The sequence below is a fragment of the Myiozetetes cayanensis genome, unplaced genomic scaffold, assembly GCF_022539395.1.
Source record: "Myiozetetes cayanensis isolate MyiCay16 unplaced genomic scaffold, myiCay2020 scf16, whole genome shotgun sequence".
NCBI lineage: Eukaryota > Metazoa > Chordata > Aves > Passeriformes > Tyrannidae > Myiozetetes > Myiozetetes cayanensis.
In genome coordinates, this window is record NW_026087270.1 from 10,141,542 (window position 1) to 10,166,832 (window position 25,291).

At 40.9% G+C, this 25,291-nt stretch overlaps 1 long non-coding RNA gene across 1 annotated transcript in view; it reads right to left on the reverse strand.

Moving 5' to 3' along the window:
• LOC126637756 (uncharacterized) overlaps positions 1-25,291 on the reverse strand; it is a 261,851-nt gene that overhangs the window by 167,774 nt on the left and 68,786 nt on the right. Inside the window, exon 2 of the long non-coding RNA XR_007628424.1 lies at positions 16,762-16,866. This is a non-coding gene — a long non-coding RNA (uncharacterized LOC126637756). The remainder of the gene's footprint in view (positions 1-16,761; positions 16,867-25,291) is intronic.

The window sequence follows — 25,291 nt, forward strand, 5'->3', positions numbered from 1 at the left end:
CCTTCTGACTGACCTCGCTCTCAAAAAAGAGCCAGCAGACACTAAAAGGACTTCTTGGAGAAGCAGATTATATTTTGAAAGTGCAACTTACTTTTTTCCCTAATTCAAAACAGCGAATGTAAAACTTAAAGACTCTTCCTAGTGCATGTTAGTGACAGGCAAAGCTCCCAGAGGGGTGACTGCCTTCAAAGACAGGTAAATGAGGGCCCATATAAAACAGCCAAGTATTGATGTTGTAGTAAAATTCAAGAAAAACACATTGGCAGACAAGTAAATTTGTCACTAATAATTTAATGTAATTTCCCTAAAATGGAGGTAATAGGTACTCAGGGAATACACCTCCAGGGTTTACATCAAATGTGCCTGTGGAAAATTGTGAAATAATATTTTTTTAAAATGTAGATGCTTGGGCTGATATGTTGGTTTATGATGAAAATCACTCTCCTGAAATGATAAAGGGGAGGGAAAAATATCAGCTCCCAAACATACCCACCTTGTATCTTCCCAAACTGTCCCCAAAATGCCAGTGCTGAGATCACTTGTCTGGGGTTTGGTTCCCCTTCTGTGCACAGTTGGGCTGCATAGTGAATTAGTATCTAAAATTACAAATTATTTTAATGAAAGTTAAAATATAAGTGGATATTTAACTTCTGAACTTAGGGTTTGGTAGAAAATGAAATAACAACAATTATGTTCCCAGCTACTTGGTAATGTTTGGATCTTATTTCCCACCTTGCGAAACAGCAATTGAGCTGAAGCTTTTCCTAACTAAACAGCAATATTTGATTCTAAATTTTGGAAAAAGTAGAAAAAAGCAATGGAAAAGATAAGGGGGGACATGTCTTGGTGTTTGTAAGGACACAAGAATTAGGCTGCCAATTGCTTAGACTGTTTTTTCCCCAGTTTTATTATTGAGTGAAGAAGGGTTCAAATTTTGAAGTAAAATCTGTGAATACAATTATAAAGAATAGATTTATAGTTGTAGAAAATGATAAGAAAAACAAGCAAAAAACCTAAGTTTCCCCACAAACTGCACCTTTTTCTCAGCATTACGAAGAGCACAGAAAAGGTCCCAAACTATCCCCCAGCAGCGCCGTCCCTGGGCAATAACAATCCCCCTGGAATGGGGAGCAGAGGCTCTTCTGTCCTCGCCAAGCTCCGAGGACAGGGATCTGCTCCCTGACTTCCCAGACAGCAAACACAGCACAGAGAGAATCAGTGCCATGGAAATCAATGGCTGTTTAAATCTTTCTCTCCCATTTGTTGTCACTGACTGTGTTTGTTGTGTTGGTCTGGGCACGTGTTTTAGGCACACAGGGAACTCGGGCACCTCTCAAACAAAAAAAAAACACAAATCTTTAAACAGCCAGAAAAAACCCCATCTTTTTCCTCTTCTCCATTTCTGTTTATCTTTGCAGTATTAAAACAACAAACAGGATAGAGAAAACTCCCAGCTCCTTTGGTGAGAGCAGGGAGGCCAGACATCCAGATTCAAGGATTTTTCTTCTTCTGTGAGAAAACGTCTCTTTAAAATTGCATTACTGGCATTTATGATTCATTCTGCAAATAGTGAGACTTCCCTGTATAAATCTGAAATTCATTTCAGATATTTTGAGTTTAATAAGAATAAAGGCGCCCCATTTTTCACAGCAATAAAGAAAGATGCACCTGCCAGGAGCCTGACCACAGAACAGACCGGGAAGATACTCACTTGGTGAAGGTAAAAGCAGAAAAATGTAAGAACTGATACAAAAAACCCAGAGCTCATCTATCACTTCGTACTGAAAGATGCATGTAATACGATGAATTTAAAACAATAAAAAAAAGCTGCTGTTTTTCCTCTTCTCCAGATTGGGAGAATCGGTGGGGCAGCAACAGAGAAGGGACTCTGCAGGCTGTGACTGGCACCGAGGCGCAGCTCAGGGGGGAACGGGCCCTACCAAGGCCAACAACCTTTATCTAGTCAGAAAGCGAAGCTTAAGTGTTTCCTAAGCGTTCACAAAATATTTAATTACACTTTTGCAGCAACGTAATAATTAGTCTTAAATCCGACCTGTGCTTTGTGCTTTTTCCCTGCTAATTTTCTCTACTGTTTCTCTGCTCTCCTAAACAGTCTCTCTGTTCAGGAGCTCCCTGGAGCATATCTCTGGCACTGACATCCTTCCCAGCATGAGGAATCGCTGGGAATCTCTCTACTGTCAACCCCCCTGCCCTGTCAGGGCCAGTTGAGCACTGCAAGTTCAGGATATGTCAGTTCTGCTGCTCAAGGAGGCTGAGAGGGGAACGCACCATGATGATACAACTCCTTAACTACACAAAGGCAAAGCCATCAAGGTAGAAGAAATTACAAGCTCTAATTTTAAGTAATCCCTTTGTAAGTGATGAGCATTTTACTAATAACACTTTAGGATCTAAATTTTGTCACTTACTCAACAAAACATTGAGGTAATTTAATATGAACCCTTACAGAATGTTTCATTTCTCCTGTGGCTATTCTCTAGTTTTCCATAATATTTTGTGTATGAATCCTTCCCAGACATGAAGATTGTGTAACAGTGGCGTTTGATACACACGGACATCAGCCAGGAAATTGTAAGTCCAGGCTGAGCTTCATCCTTCATTTACACCCCTGCTGAGGAGGGGAAAGCAGAGACATCAAGGTACGGACAGGGAAGGGCTTAACTTTTAATTTCCTGGATGTTATCATTTTAAATAGAAACCTTGCTGTTATTTAAATCTGTCAGAGGGAGGCAAAGGGAGGGAAGAAAATGGAAATAATATGATTTCTTTGAGCAACAGGAGCTGGATGGTCCAAGTCATTTGCTCCAGAAGAAAAAAAACAACCCCCAACCCAACAACCTCCAAAGCAAAGCAGCCAAAGGGCACTGGCTTTCTGGAGTTTTGCTGGATAATGGCAGATGGTGTCAAACAGCAGCTGCAGCCTCTCAGGAGTGAACCCACGAGCCAGGTTACACACACACACAGACTGGAATGCTCAGGCCCTGCTCTCATGGAACCAGGAGCTGGATTCTGAGTCCTGCCCAGACAGGTGACAGCCCCTGGTCCTGGAATCAGCACATGGAACACCTCCAGTTCAGGTTCTCAAGCAATGAAAAGCTAAATACTATGCAAACATCACAGATGGCACCCGGACCTTCGGAACAACAAAGTTTTGCCATGACCCAGTAGATCTTCATGCCTTGTAAGAAAAACACAGAAATGCTGATGTTTGCTTGGCAGGTCACCCCCAGCTAAGATGCTCTGGTATCTGTACATCAAAAAGTCACTCAATGCCCAGCAACTTCTGGTGTTCTGGTTTGGACCAGAGCTGGAGGCTCTCACATGCAAACATCAGCGACAGAAGTTGTATTTCAAAACTCTGAACAGTCGCTACTCATTGTTTCAATACCCAGATCTCATGTGAGAATGAATGATGTTCATTTGCACACTAAACAGCTACAAAAATTGGTTCTGAAAAAAGTATAAAAGATTTTAAAGGGACAGTTTTGCACTTTATCACTTTACTTACGAAGTTACATAATAAAAGTAAGAAAAAGTAGAAGGAAGCCCTGACAAAAGAAGGAAGCTTTAACAGTTTTTCATGGACTTCAGAGTAGCTGCAGCAGCTAAAATGGGACATCGAAGTGCCAACACAGGGAGGTAGTTCAGGCTTGGCTCTGATTTATTTCCCTCTCCTGCACAAAAGTGCTGACATACATCTCGAAGCACATTTTGACATATGAATGTACACTAGACCATTTACTCCATAGGTAATTGTACAATTTCCACTAGAAGACAATTCTCAGGTCTTGGTGAAAGAATACTTTTAGTAATGGATGACACCTGAATAATTAATTATCCCTCCCCATTCTACCCATCTCGAATCGAGGAGTCAGTTCCTCCAAGTACTGCCTGGTATTTCTCAGAGCTCATCTTTGTTATTAACTTGAATTTCTGGGTCCAAAAGCTTATGTTTTGTATCTTTCAAAGGCCAGGAATGTTTTCTATCCTGAATCCTATGAATATGGAATAGTCTGAAGTTCCTGTTCAATTAAATGGATAAGGAGGATGCCAGAATCTTATGGCAATAAAAGCTCATAAGCACAGCTCTGAACTGACCACGCTACCTCAGTCAAAGGAGAAGTTTATCAGGAAGATTTATATCGAGAAAATTAACAAAGAAATCATCATCTCACTTTGCCACATGGTTCTTGATATTGTATTTTATTCTTTGTCTATCAGCAGCAATGGGCTTATATAAAAATCGACTGTGGAAAGAAAGGCAGCGTGTTATGTTAGGAAAACATGTAGGGACTGTGGTGACACCATTGTGGTGTCACTATTGCTGACAAAATTCACAAGGAGATATAGGAAAAATGTCCTTCCTTGCTTTGTATGTACAGAGGAAAGACAGGGACAGAAGGGATGAGAACAGATAACAGGCAGATACGTGGGAGCATCTGACAGAACATATGCCAAGAGCACTGATCACTTTAGGACTCCAGTGAGTTAAAATCTCTCAGTATCCATGTTGTAAACCAAAGCTCCCAAAGCTCTCCTACCACTCTCTTGCTGAATACAGAACAAATTGTTTCCTTTTCAGCTACAAGGAGGATGGTGCCATCAAACCCTTCTGTGCCACTTCCCAAACCCCCCTGGTGCTCCTGGGTCTTCAGCAGAGCTGGCTGGTGATTAAACAATAACTAAAGGACCGTTTGTTGAAAGCGAGGACAATGTAGGATGGACAGAAAGAGAGCCCAAGGACAAGGGCCAAGGATGGGGCAATGGAAGAGTCACTGGATGGACCAGCAGGCAACACCAGCAGGAGACCCACATGACAGACATGACATGACATGAAGCCCTGGGAGCTCCTCTGGTGACAGTCTCCAGGCAGCTGTTGCACAAGCACATTGGCCCCCATCCATGCTGCCACCTGCACCAGCTCTTCCCAGTGCTCTACACACTCCCAGGACACTGACATTAATGTTCTATTAATGAGCTCTTATGATCCAGAGCAAGCAGAACCAGCAGCAGGATTTGTGAATGAGCACGATGACAAGTATGGGAACGTTGGTCCCTGACAGAAGGCAAACGCCCCCACACATGATTAATTCTACCAAGGTAATTTTAACTGGCATTTCAAGTGGCACTGGCATATTTAGTTCCTGGCTTTGCACTGAGAAATGTACTGTACAGAGGAATCACCTTCTACATTCACCAGAGAACAAAGACAAACCATGGAATACATTTGGAAGACCTACACTTGGGAGCAGAGGCCAGAGACTCCACAGCCTGAGAGCTCAGAAGGATCCCGAGGTGCTCGGCCTTGTGGAGAAGGTTTCTCTAGTCAGGCACAATCTATTAAATCAGTACTTTTTCTTTTTTAAAAAGTCCAGTATATTTTTCAGCACCAATTTTACAATAAACATCTATATATTATTTGCAAAGAGATATTCTTTGCACTTACTAGGAAGCCCAACTGCTGTTGGTGACACTCCTAGAAATTCAGGGGGGTTTGTATTCTGAGGCTCTCCACCAGCACCAACCCCATGTTCATCAGTAGCATTTTCCCTGTTCTCTGCTTTCACTTTAAAAGACACAAGACATTAAAGACTGCTGGCACCTAGGAAAAGAATCAACCCTTACAATATTGTCTTCCACAGAATTCTGAACAAAGAAACTCATGTAATAATCTCTGCACCAAACCCATATTTCTACTTCAGCTGTTACAGTTACAGGAGGAAAAGCTTTAAAAACATCCAGCCCTGAAATTCCAAGAATTCAGTGACAGGGATCACACGATCCCCAGTGATGCTGTTTTAGCAGACGAGGACACTTGCTGCTAAAAACACACATCTTTTATTTATTTACATTACACACAGATCAGGCTCCTGCTCTTCCCCTACTTTCCTATTTTCACAACCTACAGTTCCCCTATTCTTTATTTTTTTTAAAAAAGGCACACCTTTGCATTATCCAATACTAAAATGTACATTAATGATAAAAGATGGCCTTAAAGATTATTTGGGTTTGTCACTAAAATGGACCTGCACCCATCAATACTTATACAATATGATTCTTTTTCTAATTACCTGCACATTTGCCCAACTGTTTTACACCTTTATGATTAATGTGTTGCCTGTTGTGATCCCAACCAGACCACAAGCGTGTGTTATGGTTCCTTTTTTTTCCGAGCTATTTGTGCTTCCTATGTCCTCTGTGAATTTAAGAAGCAAAGAATTGGTTCCAAAATTAAAACTAAGAAGTTAGAGTTTACCAAGAAAAATAATCCCATTTGAAGAATGAAGAAATAAAGGAAAGACCATAAGGTAAAATACCGATCCTATCGAAATGGGTGACAAAACTTGTATTCACTCCATCAAGGTGACAGAATCACCCCAGAATTCCTCCCCGCCGTGCCCTTGGCAGAGCTCAAAGGCAGGACAGGCACTCAAACCCTTTGCTGAGATCTGCTCACGTTTAACCCTGACAGTTATAGTGATTTTCCATTCTTTAATTCAAATATTTCCATTTTTTTCTCCCACATCAACCAAATAAATTACTTCTCCCTCAGGACTCTGTACAAGCCAAGTCTCAAGTGGGAAAGTTCAGCTCCTTCTGTCTGCACCAGTCCTTTAAACTGACTTTTTAGACTTTAATGAAAAAACTCCCTCCCCATGTTCGTTCCTGGATGAGGGTTTGGCTCCGACATGAAAGGAGCAGCCTCGTGCACCCAGTAAGGTGTCACCCTCGGAGGGAAACTCTGGACAAGGAACAGAAAACCTTTTTATGTACCAGCAATCTGCAAAAACATCACAAAGAAGATTCTTGAGCACCTGTAAATTCACAGGTAACTCAAAAGAACTGTGTTCATTTTCTCAGCTTATCTGTGGGCAAAATAAGACCTCTTTATGAAATAATAAATTCTCCAGATGGTTCTTGCACACTGGTTTGCAGCACAGGAAATACTGGAATATGCACATCCTCAGTGCAGGTCGCTGACAAATTCTGAAGAGACTTCACCGGGTTTGCCAGCAATGATAAATAGACGTGATTTTTATAGGAATTTTTATATTTCTATATGTATGTGTATCACAGAGCACGCCCACCTACCAGTGTTCTCTCCATGGATAAAAGCAAGACTGCTTAAAAAAAAAAAAAAAAAGCTGTTTTTTCTTCCTGACAAACGGGCATGAAATAAGAGGCCGACATCTGCCTCTGCAGGTCATTCCAGTCAGGCTGCTGCGTGTCAGAATTCCAACTGCTCCATCCATCAATGGCAGCCCAAAAATTAACGTAGCTTGGAAACTCTGCAGCAAGACAGTAACAGCCCAATTGAAAGGCTGACCTTCGGAGAACGGCGGGGTAAGATGGAAAAATTATTTCATGCCCTGTACCAAAGCCAACACCACAGTTCAGAGGGATTTGCAGTTAATTTTTTTAGATATAAAATGAGGTTTGCTGGTCTACAGCGGTGAAACTGCAGTGACAGGGAAACTGTTATAAAGGCTTTTCATTTCTAAGGCATTATTAATGACAACTACAGAGATACATTTTTATGGCATTTAGGATTTTGATTTCTCTGAATTACTGATTAAAATATTTTTCTAAAGTATAATCTATTCAGTGTTACAAACAATGCTATTTTCTTAGTGATCGACTCAGTAAAAACTAGTGTTGATCAGCCTGAAAAATCTGATTGACTCAGCTGTGATTTTTAGCAAATACACATTTCAGGTCCAATAAAGAAACAGGACAATCTGTTTTAAAATAAACTCTCAAAATTCCAGTATTAAGTTATTTTATAAGGGAGTCAATCACAGAGTTATTTAATCACCAGACAAACACGTCACCCCTGTGCACAGCCCAGAGCAGAGGTGCCTTCACCCTCCCAGGCTCTACACCAGCCGAGAGCAGTGATTAATCCCTTTGTTAAATCACCTGCTGACACCCTGCTAATAGCTCCATAAGCTAATTGAAGTGGAAGCTTAATAACACACAAATAGCAGAAATACCATATAGCTTAAAACTTCAAGTAGTTCAATAAAATTGAACCAATTAAAAAGAAAATTCAAATAATCCAATAAATTGCCAGATCATGTTTTACATGTGCATCCCAAACTTGAGAAAGTAATTTATTTTTCCCAGGTCTCTCTCTGGAGATCATTGAAAAAGCTCACTGAGTGTTTTCTTCCCTCACACATTTTTTCCAAAGTTACAAAACATTTCCCTTTTTACACAGGGAGTTAACTCAGTAACAGAATCAAAGACACCAAGAAATCTGGAAGATGTAATTAAATAATTAGGAGAGAAGAGAGAACCTCAGTGTCAGAGTTTGCCAAAACAATAACATGTGGATATTTACTCATTGGATTTTATACAAAACCAGAAATAAATATGACCCTGTTCAGACCTAAATATGTTTAATGGCAAACTTAAAGCTCCAAAGAAGTAAGAGATCGTTTCTTTCACCAATGATACAGAGAGGAGCAGCAAAATCCCAGGCTTTTGAGAGACAACAACTACCCAGATTTTATTCTTGATGAGACGAGAAGTTCGACTGATAGCGCTGCGAAAGGTAAAAGTTCTCTCTCATCTTTTAGTATAATAAAAGTGGTAATTTACACATCTGCACAATAAACTACCAATAAGCCATGGGAAGAATCAACCCAGAACTTTGCCCAGAGAAGCTGTGGCTGCCCCATCCCTGCAAGTGTCCAAGGCCAGGTTGGACAGGGCTTGGAGCAACCAGGATAGTGGGAGGTGTCCCTGCCAATGAGCTGGGCTTTAAGGTCCCTTCCAACCCAAACCAGTCTGGGGTTCTGTGAGAATGAGCCGACTGACAAGTCTGAGCAGGTCTTGGCCTAAGAAGATTGTCCTGCCTGGAAATATCAACACAAGTTGAACCAGCACAATACAGACTCTATTCAAAGCCAAGTTTAAGGCTTAATGCAGAATTAACTGGGCTCATTTGAATGGTACATGTTATCTAGGATGTCAGATCAGATGATTTAACACTCCCTTCTGGCCTTAAAATCTATAATCAATGAAATAGTCCATTAGCTGCACTTTAGAGAGTTTCTTTCATGTTCTTGTGAATGATCTGGGGTGGCCAAAGCTTCACTCCCAGACTCTGCTCCCTGCCTGGCTGGAGTAGGGAACTGGGACACTCCCACCCTAATTACCACTGAGAGCACAGAGCGGGCAGCTGAGCTGAACTGTAGGAGTTTCATGACCAAACACACACATCAGCAAAGCTGCTGCACAACAGTAAGAAATTGGAAAAGTTATTCCCAGACATCTGACCGGGATAAGCAATTATTTTCCACATTTTCTCTTCAGCTGCAAATTATTGGTTTAAGATTAAAAAAAAAAAAAAAGTGTCTCATGCAAGAGTTTTAACACTTTCTGGTGACTATTTAGACCTGAAAAAAAAATTACTGTAATAAACATGATTGTTTACAGTAGTAGTAACCATATGGAGTTCTTTATAGTATCCTAGTATTTCATTCTTCAAATAAACTATGCAATTATAACACACCAGAGAAACTGTGCCATTATCTCATTATTTCCATTAAACTAATGGAAATTATTTATTCTTTTTTTGTTTGTTTTCCACAGAATTACCACCTGATGAATTATTTTTAACTAGTCCCGAGACTTAACAGTTTGCAGTCAGTTCACAGACTTCTTGCCAATGAATTGGACTTACTGAATCCCAGTTATTTCAAGAGGAAAAAAAGTCTTTCTTAACAATAATCCTTACACCAAGCGAGGGTATGAGGAATATTCCCCACTTATTGTGAAGTAACGAAAGCTGCAGTCAGTGTCCTTTAAAGGACCTTTAAAGGAAACTCTCCCAAGATTAATCTGTAACTGAGTAGGACTACTCTGAAAAAGTAAGTTTTCACTCCTGCCTGCTGGACTCTCCCAAAAGGGTCCCGTGGGAGAAGCTGTTTAACTGAGAGAAGCGGCACTGATTCCCAGACAAGGGAAAGCCATAAATTTGCTCTATGATCAACATTTCTTTGATTCAGGGTAAAGCAGGATGTTGACCTACTACACAGATATGGGAGATGTAACTAAGGGTGACCTTCAGGAGAGGTTATTTCCAGATACGAAGATGAACTGATTTATTTTCAAGGAGAGCAACAGAGCCCCTGTTTGCTTCTCTCTCCCAGTCACAACCTCTATGATGCAACAAATCCCTGCAACAGCAAACGGAGCCACCCAAGCCTTTAACAGCAACTCCACTTCTGCACTCCTGTAACAGATCTTATTGTTCACTTCCCACCTCTCCCCATCACACCTTTATTTCACTCTGTAAGAGAGGGAGTAGCCTACCTATTGACTTGGCAAATTACTTTAACACTATCGGGCAACAATTACTCTTACACTAAAATGGCTCAGAACAGGATTTGATGCTACTTGGAGAAGAGTCAAAGAACACGAGTCCAGGATGGATGGGGTTAGGAGAACCCAGCCCAGCCCAGTTACAGGAGGAAGCTCCGTTCTCCCTAGAGCACTCTGCGAGGAACTCCAACCAATGTCCCAATGGAAAACCCACCCCGCGGCACTGGATCCTCCTACGGCCCTGTAGAGAGCTGGGAAAGTGCTGTCGTTCCATTGGGCCCTGTGGACATGAGGAGACACCCAAAGCTAAGGGGAAGTTGATCCATTTGCTCTGTCCAGGAGTGTTCCCAGTTGGAAGCCTGCACACCTGTGGAGTGACCGGAGTGTTGGTGGCTGTGGGGACAGAGCAGCCGGGCCTGAGCCATGGGATGTGCAAACTGGATTTACACCCACTGAAATATTGCAGCGTTTGATTCTTCTTCTTGACAGAGAGCAGGGCTTCCACTGAAAGCTCATTTAATAAAAATAATGCAATGCAAATGAACCTGAATCAGAAAAATTAGATTGATGGAAGTAGCTCGGTCGCTGTAATTACACAAGGTGTATTATTTCCTAAATTCTCTTTGCATTAAATATATACCATACATTTATCAAACATAATTAGCAGTTTAGGTGACAAGGATTTGATTTTTCTCCTGCAATAAAAAATCCCTCTACACGGGTATGTACATGTAAAATGTAATATGAACATTTTCATACTATCATTGTTTACTCCTTGAAGAAAAATTCTGTAAGATCAAAGAATCAGAGGGGAAATACCATGTGAGACTTACAAAGCAGAAGATGAGGCAGGCAGACAGGTCAGCCTTCTGTGGATTTCATGAGCATAAAATAAAATTAAATCAGTCCAAGCTTTTAAGGTTGTTAGTCAAATAAATCGTATTTGAAAGCAAAATAATTGATGATACCTCAGACTTCCCTTATAATCAACCTTTCGTTTTTTCAAGCACAGAAATAAATTGATGAACAAACACCAAGAGAAACAGAAGATACAAAAGAAAGTTGACAAAGTTGAATGGGGTCAACAGGCATTCTGCTAAAAGAAATGGGGTCTCAGATAAAGACAAAGTAGTCAATTTTCATTTTAACTTCCTATTATTGTTTCCTGTTTTCTAAGTGATCCTTGTATTTTAAAAGAGAGGTTGCTCCCTTTTTTTGCCCAGGATTGCAACAGTCAATACTGTGGGGTAGACCTTCAAAAACATTCCAAAGATGAGTTAAACATTCAAGACATCGTGTACAACCTGTGTTTGTTTTTTGTGGGAGATCTCAGGGCCTTTCTAGTCTCACAGCCCTCCCTCCCAGAGCCAGGATTTACAGGTTGTGATGCAATTCACCAAACACAGGGACATTAAAAGCTATTAGACAGGTTTAAAAAATTTGATTAGCACACACAGACAATTATGAAGCCAAAATTCTCCCAGATGCAACGTCATCAGACTCACCAACCTCCTCCCAATGGAACGAGAACATTTCCAACACAACTAAGTTAATCAAGTTTTTTCTTCTCAGTGGGGTTTCTGGACTCATGGGGGGGGGGGGTGTTTAGGTTTTGTGTGGTGTGGGTTTTTTTGTTGGTTTTTTTTCTTTTTTTGAAACAGTTTCACAGAAAATAACTATATCAAAATAATGGCAGAAAGCACTTTCATTTTTTCTCTTCAAATCCCCATGGACTATGTGGGGACCTCAAGTCAAAAACCTTCACTTTAGAACAATAAATAAATAAACTCGCTAAAGCCTTCCCAAGGCTGGCCAACTGTAGCATAAGTAATGCAAGAGGCTGAGAGATGCCAGATAAATTTGATTACTATAAAAGATGGGAATATGTTTCTTTCCTTGGAGAATTCACAAAAAGGGGTCAAAAACAAAGCAGCACTGAAAGCCAACAACTTCATTTCGCCGGCAACTCAAGGCGAAAATACAATACAATTCCATGGGAACGTTTTATCACATCGGTGCAGACACCTCCTAATCTTCTATTTCTGAAAGAGGAAAATAGCAAAGATAGAGTCCAGGCAAAATGGGGCTCTTCTTTCTTTTCTGGAAAAGGCACTCTGATTAGTATATCAATTTAGCAAAGAGTTCAAGAACTGTTTTCTTCTTCCACCTGCTACCAGTGTCACAGTGGCTCTAAAACATTTCAGTAGGGAAAAAAAAGTAATCTTACACTTCATGTTATTGTTCCTATTTGTCAGATTACCAAATCATTTATCTCAAATGCATTCAGGAGCATCATTAGGAGAAATGACCCATAGTCCTTTCCTTGTTAAAGAAAAACAAAGTCCTGACTCGGTGTTAATTGTTCCAGCCCTGAGTAATGATGGGATCTAGAGATCCCCCGTGCACTGTTCCCCAACAGACAGTCCTGATTTCACATTTTTCCTCTGTAAATAGATGAGCTCCTGCCAGTTACTGTTACAACAGCAAACCTCTCTGGAATTACTTTCCCTTTGCATGTCCGAGGGCTGCACTTGGCTTTTCCTCGAGCACATGGTGTTGGTGTCAGCCCGTGCCCCCTCCCCCGATCAGAAAACACTACACTTGCAGCAGCAGCAGCAGCAGCAGCAGCAGCAGAGCTGTTCTTACCAGCACCTTATTTTCATCACTCCTTCAAAGCCATCCAATTCTCCCTGTTTAACATCCCGAACTCTCTCTCCATTAAGAGCACGTCTCAGTACTGGGTCTTCAGCCCCATTTCAGTAAACCATGGGTGACATTTATAGAAGAGTTACAAATACGATGTGTAAAAAAAGGTTGAACTTTAAGGAACGAGTAACTTCCAGACAGCCTGATAAATACATTTTCAGCACACAAACACTCTTTTATTTGCACAACAGTTCTTATAAACAGTCTGCTGCAAACACTATTTTCCACGGGCTGACGGTGCCAGTGTCTCTGCAGGACTCAGGAAAGGATTGAGCTTGCAGCACTTTTTAATGAGAATTCTTTTTCAGAGATTAATATCCACACACAAATTTGGTCAAAAGCACTTCAGATTCAGTAGTAAATGCTTTTCAGTAACCAAGCAGAACCCTCTTTTGTGTCAAACAATTTTAGTAAAAAAGTAGTTGATTACCTGGTTAATTCATGCCATTGGTTCTTATTTTATCACAACTATCTCAACTATCACTGTATCCCTTATTCTCTTTTTTTCCAGAGTATATGCATTGTAACCATCCATTTCCAGTAAGGCAAAGTCTAATAATATTACAATATTATATAATAATATTATAATATTTAATCTTGTAATATTAAATAGTTGTACTAACACATTAAAAATATTACCTACAGTAGATGACCTTAAAGGCAACACCCTCATTTTCAACTTCAAGGCCAAAAGACAACTATAACCTGGAATGAAGAGCAGTTTCCTCAGAAGAACAAAACACCTTTTAGCACATTAACAAACACCTGAAACACTAATCAATACTTTTAAAAGAGTGATTTCTCTCTACAGATTTCAAAACATTTTAAGACAAAGAGTGAAACCAAGACAAAAAGACATTCAGTAATTTGACCCAAGACAACTTGAAAAATAGAGAATGAAAGAGAAAACCAGAAAGAAATGTTCTCTGGCTGCAGTCCTGGTTTATCCCACTGTACCACCAGGTTTACTGAGAAGCTGAGGTGACTGCGGTGGCTTCCGACTCATGTGAGGGCTCCCTGCAGGACTCTGGGAACAAGAACTCCTTCAGGGGATGACCCAAGGAGCTGGGGAAGAGGCAGGTCAGAGCAGAAGAGCGTTATCACACCGGGAGTTGTAAAGCACTGCACCAGGAAGGAGGGGAAAAGCTGGAGAGATGGAAGGAATCAAGCTCAGGAAGGAGCAGCTCTTGCTCCCCCATCACTAAACCACGAGCAGTGGCCACTTCTGCGAGTGCTCCCTCTGAGCCAAGGACAGAGCAGACACTGGAACCAGCTCCCAGGCACTGCCACACCCCAGCCAAACGTGGGCTGGGACACCATGGACACAGACTGTGATCCTGGGCTGGGAGACCTGGAGACAGCAGGGCACAAAGAGCTCGGGTAATGCTGGTCCAAGCCACCATGAGGGAATTTAGGGGTCTGTTCACTCCATTGCTTTTGCACTTCTGCCTTGGCAGGATGGCTCAGAAGCTGGGAAATTCCAGCAGATGGATCAGACAGGCAATTCAGAAGCCCCACATACTGAATGAAGGAAACAATATTGAGGAACTAAGAAAAGGGCAATACTGACTATCATGACAACAAACAAATCAGCTGCTGGCTTTAAAAGCCATCTATACACTGTTCTCTTATCATCTTTTTTCTTACTGAGCACTGAAAAGCTTGCTTGGATCAGCACAGCAGAGCTGGAAGGAAGTACATGCTTTTAGAAAGCAGAAACACAGCATGAAAATACTAAAAAAATAAAATAAATAATGAAGTAGGATTTATGAGTGTTCTCAATTTCTTCAGACACGATTTTCTCTTTTCTAAGAAATCTGATAGCACAATATAAAAATTATTTCCCTTCCATTATTGTTTTCCATAGTAATGTAAAAAAATCCTGACCACCAGCAATTTAAAAACACAACAGAATCCTATGATAAGAGACTTGGAGAATCATATATGCAAAGCACTATGCAGAAAGGGTGCTGAAAGGTGATTCCTGTACTTGAGAGATCCCTGCTAGGACATCTATAACTAAAATACAAAAGTCTTCCAGAGAGTCAGTAATCTGTGTACTTCAGTGGTGCAATTACTTGGTTTTTTTACACCAAGGAATAACTGAAAAAACAGCTGAAACTTGCTGAATGATGCTGCATAATTCTGTATATTTTACAGGTATGCAGTTAGCTATGCACACATTCCTTAAATAAACTTTCAGAACTACATTTTCAGACTGACACAGAAGTATTGGATTCGATTGCTAGGAAATGCAGATGTTCAACTAACCAGGATAATGTTTTCACTGAAATAATTTAATTTTTCCCCACAGGAGCCACATCATCAAATGCAAGAAAACAGTCTGGGTGACCAAGATGGAAAACTGGAGCATGTCCTGCCTCTGGAGTTCCTGCTCTGCGTCAACCATCCATCCCTGTACCACAAAGCCTGTACTCTTGGTTCTCTCTCACCTCCACTCCAGTTCCTAAAATCACTCTGCCTCTCAAACCATGGAACTCCTGAACTTGAATCCCATCATTCAGCCTTTAAAATTCTCACTTTAGAACGGTTCAAAGCATTCTCACCACCACCGTCACACCCACACAGTGTTCTGTAAAGTAAAGCTGCCCAGGGCTCAAAAACACACACAAACCCAGAAAACTGCCTTAGGATATTTATTGATGCAGCATCTTGAAAGATTTTTCTAATGAATTTTTGTTGCTGTGAAAGAGTTCAGTCTTTCACATACAGCAGAGGAGTTTTATAAAAAATTAAAAGTTGGCATTTCTGAAATAGTATTAGAAGAACTTGAGTAACCTGGTCTAGCAGAAGGTGTCCCTGTCCATGGCAGGGGGGTGGAATGAGATGGTTCTTAAGGTCCCTCTAACCCAACCATCCTGTGATTCTCTGAAATAGCCTCTTGCAGCAGCGATTTCACAGACATCAATGGCCCTGCTCGCCCTGTGCATCAGACAGGTATTTTTCATTTCATACATCATTTAAAACTTGCTGCAGTGATTCCACAAACCTGTCTACAAGCACCTTCTTCTTTCCCACCCCTGCTGCAATTCAAGTTATTTTGGCCGAAATTCAAGGCGCAAGCAAAGCACTGATGACAGAGGAGCAAAGCACACTTAGCACTGGATAATGCAGGAAAAAAATCTGATACTCTCAAATAATATTGCACCATGGTTCTGAATACACCAGAATAAAATTACACCAGCGACATCATCAGCAAACTTACCCTGGAAACAACACCTCACAGCAAGGAACCAGCATTAGCACACAGGTGTTTCAATATTTCTAAACACAGAGTTGCATTTATATCCTATTTTCAGAAATTTCTCTCCCAGGACAGTGTGAAAGTGTGGCACAAAGCTTGTCCTTGCAAAAACATGTTCAGACAGAGATCACCTTTGTATTCTGGGGCCATTCACACAGGCACATCACTGACTGCTGCAACTGCTGCGGATCAAACTGTAAAGATCTTATTTATTGCTACATTAATTATTGCTGGAATAGCCCCTAAATGCTCAAATAGAGAGCTAAGTTCTGAAAATACAGGATTCCTATCCTGTGAGCAAAGACTTCAACTCATAGTGCAGCCACAACTCACACACTTCCAGACTGAGAGCTGGAAAACCCACAGCTTCGACCTGAACCTCACTGAAATAATACTAAAAATTCAGCGAGGAAATCCAAAGCAAGAGGTTTACTCACCATTTATGAAGGACTTCTGGACAGCAGCATGTAACACAGGACACTCCCTTCCTGGGCATTAATTCAGTAATTCCCCTTCTCATTCAGGATAAATCCAGAAAGTAGCTGGCACAAAGAAGTGAAAACCACAGATTTAGCTGGGGCTGGATGTGAACAAACAGAATTTCTTCCTGTCCATATGACTAACAAAAAGTCTTCCCTAACTGCTGAGCCTCTATACTGATACAATCTTCTTTTCAGTCAACACCAAAACATTTCTGTATGTGTTGTGACCCCGAAAAACTTTGATTTTAGGTAAATTAAAGGACAAGGTACAATGATAACTTGGAAAATTCCTGTTATTTTTAACACATTGGACACAGGTAAGTATCAAAATGTGGCAAGTCATATGAATCAAATGGGTTTGAGTCATGAGAATACTTGTGAGTAGCACAGTACTGGAAAACAAGGAGGTTATAAAACCAAAGGCCACTCAATGACAGCTTCCAGAAAGCTTCCCAAATTACTTGTCCACATGCCATGGAACAACCAGCCACACAATGAAAGATTCTACGTGAAATAAATACAAATGGTTATCTAGTTCCATTTATGCAGCAAGTATGTGAATGTGCTTGTCTATGTTCACAGCTCAGGACCTGGAACACACCAGTCTCAGGCACAAGCCAGTGCCACCACAGGAACAGCAGCTGGAAACTCCAAGGGAACTCCATGTACTGACTAATGCTGGAATTAAAAGAGGTGAGGGACAGAAAACAGGAGACAGTTATTGCTGCAGATTCCTCTGTTAGAGGTTGCCCAGGTCCTCCTGCATCCACGAGCCAAAGGCTCTGCTCCCCACAACGTCCTGTGTCACAAAGTAGAGATCTGTAGCTCTAAACTGTTCCACCTCCATCGTGAACTTCTCAACTCACAAATCAATAGAATACTGAGCAATAATGAGCCAGAAATATTCTTGAACAAAAAAACTAAACCCACCTTTATTCAGAATTGTGAATCGTGCGGCTCACACATTTTCCAACATAAGTTCAGGAAATAAAAATCTCATTAAAGCTTTAGCCAAAATTTCTAATTCATCAAAGGGGCATGCTCTGAATACCAATGAATTTCATGAAAAAGAAGCGCTTTTTTTTCTTGTCTGCGTGTCTGTAAAATCTCTCTCAGGTTACAAAACCAAATCTGATGACACTGAAAAGTCTTTCAGGAACAAAGACAGATGAGTAAAACAACCACCAGATCTCTTTAATTCCATGCAAAAGTGTCAACAGCAAAATCACTGCATCTCTGCCACAGCAGAATATTAAATAGTTCATTAATATCCATTTTCCCTTCTTCTCTTTTCAGAGGCTACTAAAATTGTTTCTGTTTGATTTTACATGAGTGAAACTCCTCCCAAATGAAACAGGTACAAGGATCTTGAAAGAACACTCAAGTGCACATCACTCAAGCCCTTGGCAGGCCCTATCTCCGCGAAATAACAATAGCATCCCACCAATAACAATGACTTGCTTAACTATTCATTTTGGTAAATAATGGAACTGAAAATTATCTAGTGATGGATTTACACTTTTACAATGCATCTCAGGGATGAAAATGAATAGGGACGGAGAAATTATGTGTGTTACAATGGGTGACGCACAGAACTTCAGATCCTGCCTCGCTCCATGGAAGAGCATGAGCTGGAAAATGTGGCACTACAATTTTTAGCATTTTACCTTTGTCTGATTCTCCTGAGAGACATCCTATATGTATTATTTGTCTTACAGAAGCACTTAAAGATGCCAATTAAAACTCAAACACCGCTATATTAGTCAGATATTGTATGAAAATTACAATAGGTGTCATAGCCATTTTAATTCCAAACCACCACAATAAATTACCTGTTTCTCAGATATTCCTTCCTTTGTCTTGCAATCACCCACAGAGTTTAACATATTCGGGTTTATATTTGGGGGAGCAATAACAGAAGTGCCTGGGCAGTCCTTGCAGCCTTTTTTAATTTGGAAACCATATTAATATTTCCAGAGGAGGCACAGGGCCCAGAGAGCCAAAGCCTAAGGACACAAGGCTCGCTCTCCTACACCACTTTCCTTGAGTGGCCCATGAAGCCCCAAGACCATGTGGACCACGAAGTGAAAAGTCAGATTACTTGGAGGCAGGAAGCTGGCAAAGGTGACAACTTTTCTGGTAGCAATGGAAAACACTAAGCTTCTATTTCAAAAGTGAGAGATTGCTTTGTGTTTAAGTAACAAATGGTAAGTGTTTACCTGTGACTTTAGTTCTCTCATAGGGAGTTTATTATAAACAGTATTTCAAACACAGGACTTTAAGAGACAAAGTATAAATATTTTAAATGGTAAAATATAGGTGTTGGCTTTTTTTTGTACTGTGTCCAGAAAATTTGCACAAACACATCAAATTCTCCACCTAGGGAATTTACTTTATTGTTAAGTTTGCATTTAAAACAAATGTACATGACCTATTTTGGGGCTAATATAACTAAAAGGAACCTATTTGTTGTTTATTATTTATAGAAGATTCACTTCAGATTAGGCCTTTTGCAGACGTGTGTATCTGTGTGGCATCACAAAGCATCTCCAGATCTCCCCCAGCACTAAAACACACGAGGAAATGACAAGTTAGGATGTATCCAGTACACACAGTGTTTTATAAAAGCCAAGATTAAAAGCTGTTTTTTCCCTCCTCAGAAAGGCCACATGAAAGAGCCGCTACCCTGGGTAATGCATTGACCTTCTGGGGCTGATAATGACAAGTTCAAGTTCCTGGAGTTGGGGAAGATGTGGAACTAAAGTAAGTGCACTCAAGCAACGAGTCCTTCTGCTCTGTTAGAATCCCACTCACAAAACCAGACCCATAGAAAGAAAGAGGAAAACAGTTTAATTTTTTTTATATATAACCCGGGAGTTTTTCTACGCCATCAGCATGGCTCAAAACTGCTTTCTCAGAGGCTTCAATCTAAGGCACTGGTGGTTTCTTTCAATTTTAACAGAAAACTTGAAATTATTTCATATGAAAGGTGTCAAATCTATGAATACAGAGATGCAAAATTGCTGCTTGTGTCTAAAATTTTGCATTTTCAGCTTTTTTTCTCGTAAAGAGAGAAAGAGTAAAAAACATGCTAAAATGGTATCCACCGTGTAAGAGAGAAAACATTTCTTTCCAAATTTCTGGGAAATCAGAAATGCATTTTTATACAACAACTAAGAAAAACTAGGGTTGACCCAAAGCCTTCATTCCTATCAGTCATTAGTTCTGTACAGTTTTGCAAGTCATGGTGTCTGGAGCTCTTCAGGGGCAGAGTAAAGCTCCTTCAGGATGCTGCTGGCAGGACTGAGGCACAGAAAAGAAAGCTAAAAGGCTGAAGTAACCACATTACTAATACTACTAATAGTACATATTAGGATGTACTACTACTACTACATACATATGACTGTGTGGTAGCACATTTTGCGTTTTCAAATATTTATATTTCAAATTACACAGTGATATCATAACCTTTACATCTTTGTTTAAGTTAGAGAAGACAAAAAAATAAAGGCTAAAAAAAAAAAGCTCCAACTCCAGTTGGTGTAAATCAACATGTAGATCATCAGGTTTTAATCATCAGCTCATACCCAATGGTTTACACTGAAAGATTCTTGCCAGGACAGGCTGTGATCACAAAGGGAATAAAATAATTCAAAAAAAAAATTCCCTTTTAAGTTTGGCTCTAGAACAGTATTTCTAATTTCCTTCTCCTTGCCCCCAATGTGAGCTCATCTCAGAAACAATAATTTATTTAGGAATTAATCTGGGGCATCTCCAAAGTCCTGGGTTATTCCACTCCAGTCAATTTTTGTAGATTTCTGCTTTTCCTTAGAAAACACAGTGATATTAAATACAAAACCCCACACATTCAACGAACACTAACATTTCTAAAACCAGAGCTTGAGCTGAAGTTAAGAAATTGCTATAATTAAACTTGTCCAGGAAGACAGATTAAGGTCAAATATGTCTATTAATTTTGGGTATCCACTCTAAGCCACCTAAGACTTGATTTTTTTTCTTCGAAGCACAGCATTTCACAGCATTTAATACGTTCCTAGAATGGTTTTCACGGCAGTGATTTTTCACCCCCGCTCACAGGCTGTGCCCAGACAGTGGGAGCAGCTCAGCACCAGGGCTCAGTGACCTGCCCAGCACCGCCTGCAGCCGGTGGCACAGGCAGGAAAAATCCTGGGTTCTGGAGAGGCATTTACGTGATTCATCATGGAGCACACGCTCCTCTTCCTCAGCACTATCTCAGTCCCAGCCTCTCCCACTCACACGGGAGCCCTCACAGCAGTGAACGCCCCCTTTGCTACACCAAACACCCCTGTGGCTCTGTCCCTGCACACCCTGGGGCTCTGCTGTTCCCCCTGTTCTCCATGAGGATGGACCTGCCTTCCCACGGCCCCCAGAGACACCCAGCACCAGGACTGCTCCTCGTGCTCCTTTGTCCCCAACCTTCCTGAGGGCTCTGACAGAGCCAGGCTGGTCCCCCTCGGAGCCGGGGCCCAGGTAGAGCCCACAATGGCACAGATTCACCTGTCCCACGTTCATGTGCTCTTAATTAACGTCATGGTTGGGGCTGAGGGGACAAAAGTAGCTGGAAAGTGCCATCAGAATGGCCTCATGTGGTGGTGGGAGTCATGGGAGTTAAAATACAAATCATAGAATCCCAGATTGTTTGGGTTGGAAGGGACCTTAAAGCTCATCTCATTCCACCCCCTGCCACGGGCAGGGACACCTTCCACTGTCCCACGCTGCTCCAAGCCCTGTCGAACCTGACCTTGGACACTTCCAAGGGATGGGGCGGCCACAGTTTCTCTGGGCAACCTGTGCCAGGGGGGCCCCACCACCCTCACAGGGAAGCATTTCTTCCCCAATATCTTATCTAAACCTACTCTCAGTTTAAAGCAATTTCCCCTCATCCTGTCACTTCAGCCCCTTGTAAGCAGTGGCAGCAGGTAAAAAATAAAATGTAAAAAGTACAGTTGTAAATAGTAAAGTGAAGGGCAACAGCGTCTGGCTGAGGTGCCCAGGGAAGGGAAGCACAAACTGACACAGGAGCCCTCAGGCTGTCAGGGACCCTCACGGCCCCTCACAGCCCCTCACGGCCCCTGGTCAGCGTGGGGCTGGGCACAGACTCACCCGGGGCTTTGCCGTGAAGGAAATGACACTCTGTAAATAAAAGACGCGTTTGCACCTTGTAACACATTTTCTGGGGTGTTTGTTACACCCCTCACTATTTCTAATTACCAAAGTGACTTTCCCTAAACAAAGGGGCCGTTCCTTCGTGCTGTGGTCACTGAGGGCGATCGCGGCGCTGCCACACAAAGAGGTCAGTCCTGGACTCCGGGAGCGCTGCAGGGACAGGAACAGGGACAGGGACCAGGGCAGGAGGGACAGAGGAGAAAGCTGGGACTTCAAACAAATGTTTCCATAATCAACAGTTACTGAGAGCAATGTTCACAAAATTACACGGGAAAAAAAAAAATTTCTGCAAATAAATTGTTTTCCTCTTTAGGGTGAAATATCCCTTTTTTTCAGGTATCATTCTTAAACTTTTTTTTTAGGTTAGTTTGGAAAAAGAAAAGAAAAAAAGGCTATCCTGCATTTTATTTTTAATTTGACATAGTGAAACAAGAAATAGTTTTATGGAAATTCTAGAGCCTGTGACATAACTTCTTTATTTAGATAAATTCTGAAATATCCGTTATTTACACAGAAGCCACAGAATAATTCAGTGCTATTAAGACTTTTGTTTTTTTCCCAACATACAACATTATTTGTTAACATTCCTAAATATTAATTGTGGGAACACAAAGTCTTTAAAAGGCTGATTGTTTTCTCATTAAATTTGGATATTTGGGAGGATTCTGTGCACTGTGTTAAATAAACAGATATTTGGATAATTTTCAAGTGAATGTTTAAAATACAAGTATTATCAATGGTTAGAAAAGCAGTTACTGCCCATCTCAGCTCCTCTGCCTCTTCAGCCCCTCAGGGTTTGTGTCCCCCACGTCACCCACCTGTCCCTTTACAGCCCCTTGTGGCACATGCAGTGAGTTCCTGTGACCCCCCTGGTAGGGGGAACACGAGAGAATTTCGTTCATTCAGGATCCTTCTCTTCTTCCCTTTTCACATTCCATACATAGTATTTTTAAGCCACATCCTCCTTCCCATCTTTCTGTGACGTGGAGAATGTTACGCTTTGTCCAGACACAATTTCAACAGTTTCATTTATTTCAGAAAGTGCTTAAGTACCTTTATTTTAATCAGGTTCTTCCTTGCATTCAAAGTTAATACAAAAAAAGGAAGTATCAGAAGGCTTGATACAGTGCCTTAATCTGAGTGTAGTAAAACCCAGGAGGAGATCTTGAAACCCACACACTAAACTTGCCCACTGACTTTCTACAGCTTCACACAAAATTCAAGTATTTGCAGGGAAAAGAAAAAGGATATTTTTATAACTTGGACCAGCGAATAAACAATTTGTCGGAACAACTGCTGAGTTTGCAAAAGCAAATGGTGTTTAGAAAGCAATGTCTGAACCTAGATCCTTTTCTTAAAGTCATTTTTAATGAAAATTAGTCCTTCCTAGCCTCAGTGTTGGCCACCGTGCAAACCAGTCCAGCAGAGTTTTACTGCCCGACGAGTCGGGTCAGAGATGGCTCCTGGGGTCAGAGCAGGCACTCACTGCCTCAATGGCCTTTGGCAAATCACTTAACCTTTCTGTATTAATGCTTTCCTGCCAGTAGAATCGTTCTTCATCATGGTAGGGAGGAGTTTAGCCTGTTAATTTTAAAAATTACTATAAAAATGCTGCTTCTTTAATTCTGCTCTACAGAGTGATACTGAACTCCAAACCACTCTGTACATTAGGTAGAAATTAGCTATTTCTAGATAAGTGGGTGCTATTTCTGAGCAGGTTTCCAGCATCCACACTCTAATGGACTTTACACATTATGAAGAAGAACAAGGCTTACAGTTTTCTTGCATCTCATGACTAACAACAACAAAAAGAACCAGCGTTGTGTCCTGAACTGACACCTTGTACAGTTTAGAACACTTCCCTAAGTTTTAATGAGCTAAACGAGTTAAAAATATGTATATATTGTGAAAATCACCTTGATCTGAAACCCTCCATGCCATGTGTCAGCCTAAACCACACTTTACTGCCTAGAAATAAGCTCCTTGGAAAAGAGGGTTTCTAAGGGAAGCAGTGACAGCACAGCAGCTCCACTGCAGCATCCGAACGGGGACCACTGCAATACAGTCTACTCCAGAATCATTTTTCTTTTTATTATTTCATTAAGTTGTATCTCACTAAAGTTCCTCCTAGGATCTCTCTCCAGCACCAAATTTTTCATTGAGAAAACTATAAATCATAGGCCTAAATTACAATTTAATTATAAACGCCTTCCCTTCTAATGCTGCCTGGGACCTTTTACCCTCCTACATAATTCTAAAAAATGACCCCTGTCATAATTTCCTTCACTAGAATAATATGCAGAGATCTAATCCTGAATCCTGCTGTCTTATAATTTAATATAAGAGGTAATTATTATTCAAAAGATAATGTTGCAGATATTGAAAATATTCTGAAGTTTAAGTCTAAAAAAACCTTCCCTTGGTGTGTAAAAGCCTCTTACTTGACTCTTGCAGGAAAGGAAATAAATAAAAAGGTTTTAAGACTTTATGCAAAATGCTAGAAGTGTTATTTGTAGCTGGGATTTGTCGACTATAATTTCTATAACCCTTGAACTGCAGAGAAAACACTCACACACACGGCAAAACCAGGAAGGCAGCGGATCATTTATTATTGATTTCTGCTTTTTGCCACAGGTTAGACAGACAGTTCTAGATTGCTGTTATCTACATGAAAAATATGTTTTAGGTGGCTCATATTTCGGAATACAAGGGAGTCTGAGGTGAGCCAAAGTCAAAAGAAAAACAAACCAAACCCCTGTCATGAAACCTTCTTACACCTCTAATTTTATTTTAAATTGATCACATCAAAGACACAGTTATGTGTTTATCCAAAACACTCCTGCAAAGAAGTTAAATTGTAATAAAACTTTAGGGAATTAGTACATTTTTCCCTAAGTCAGGAAAGCAAGGAATAGCACCATTATGTCAATTCATCCTGCACAAGAGACGGTGGGTTTATCTCAGCCCAGGAACACAGCTATTACTGCCTGGCTATTCCCTCTACAAAGGAAGGCTTTGACCTTAAAGCCCTTTTTTCTAAAACTGGGATTCATCAATTAAAGCCTGTTTTCTTTTTAGTTAACTCTTACAGAATGCAGTAATATCTGCCAAAGAAGGGAACTGATAGTGCAGCTGGAGCAGGAGAAGGTGACGATGAACATCAGGAGAGAGAATTAACTGAAAGAATTGCAGAAGCACAGCAGAGTAAAACCCATAGAACAGGAATGCTTTTTCTGTTTCAAACTCAGGGAGCAAGCCCCATTTTTTCAGGTAAATG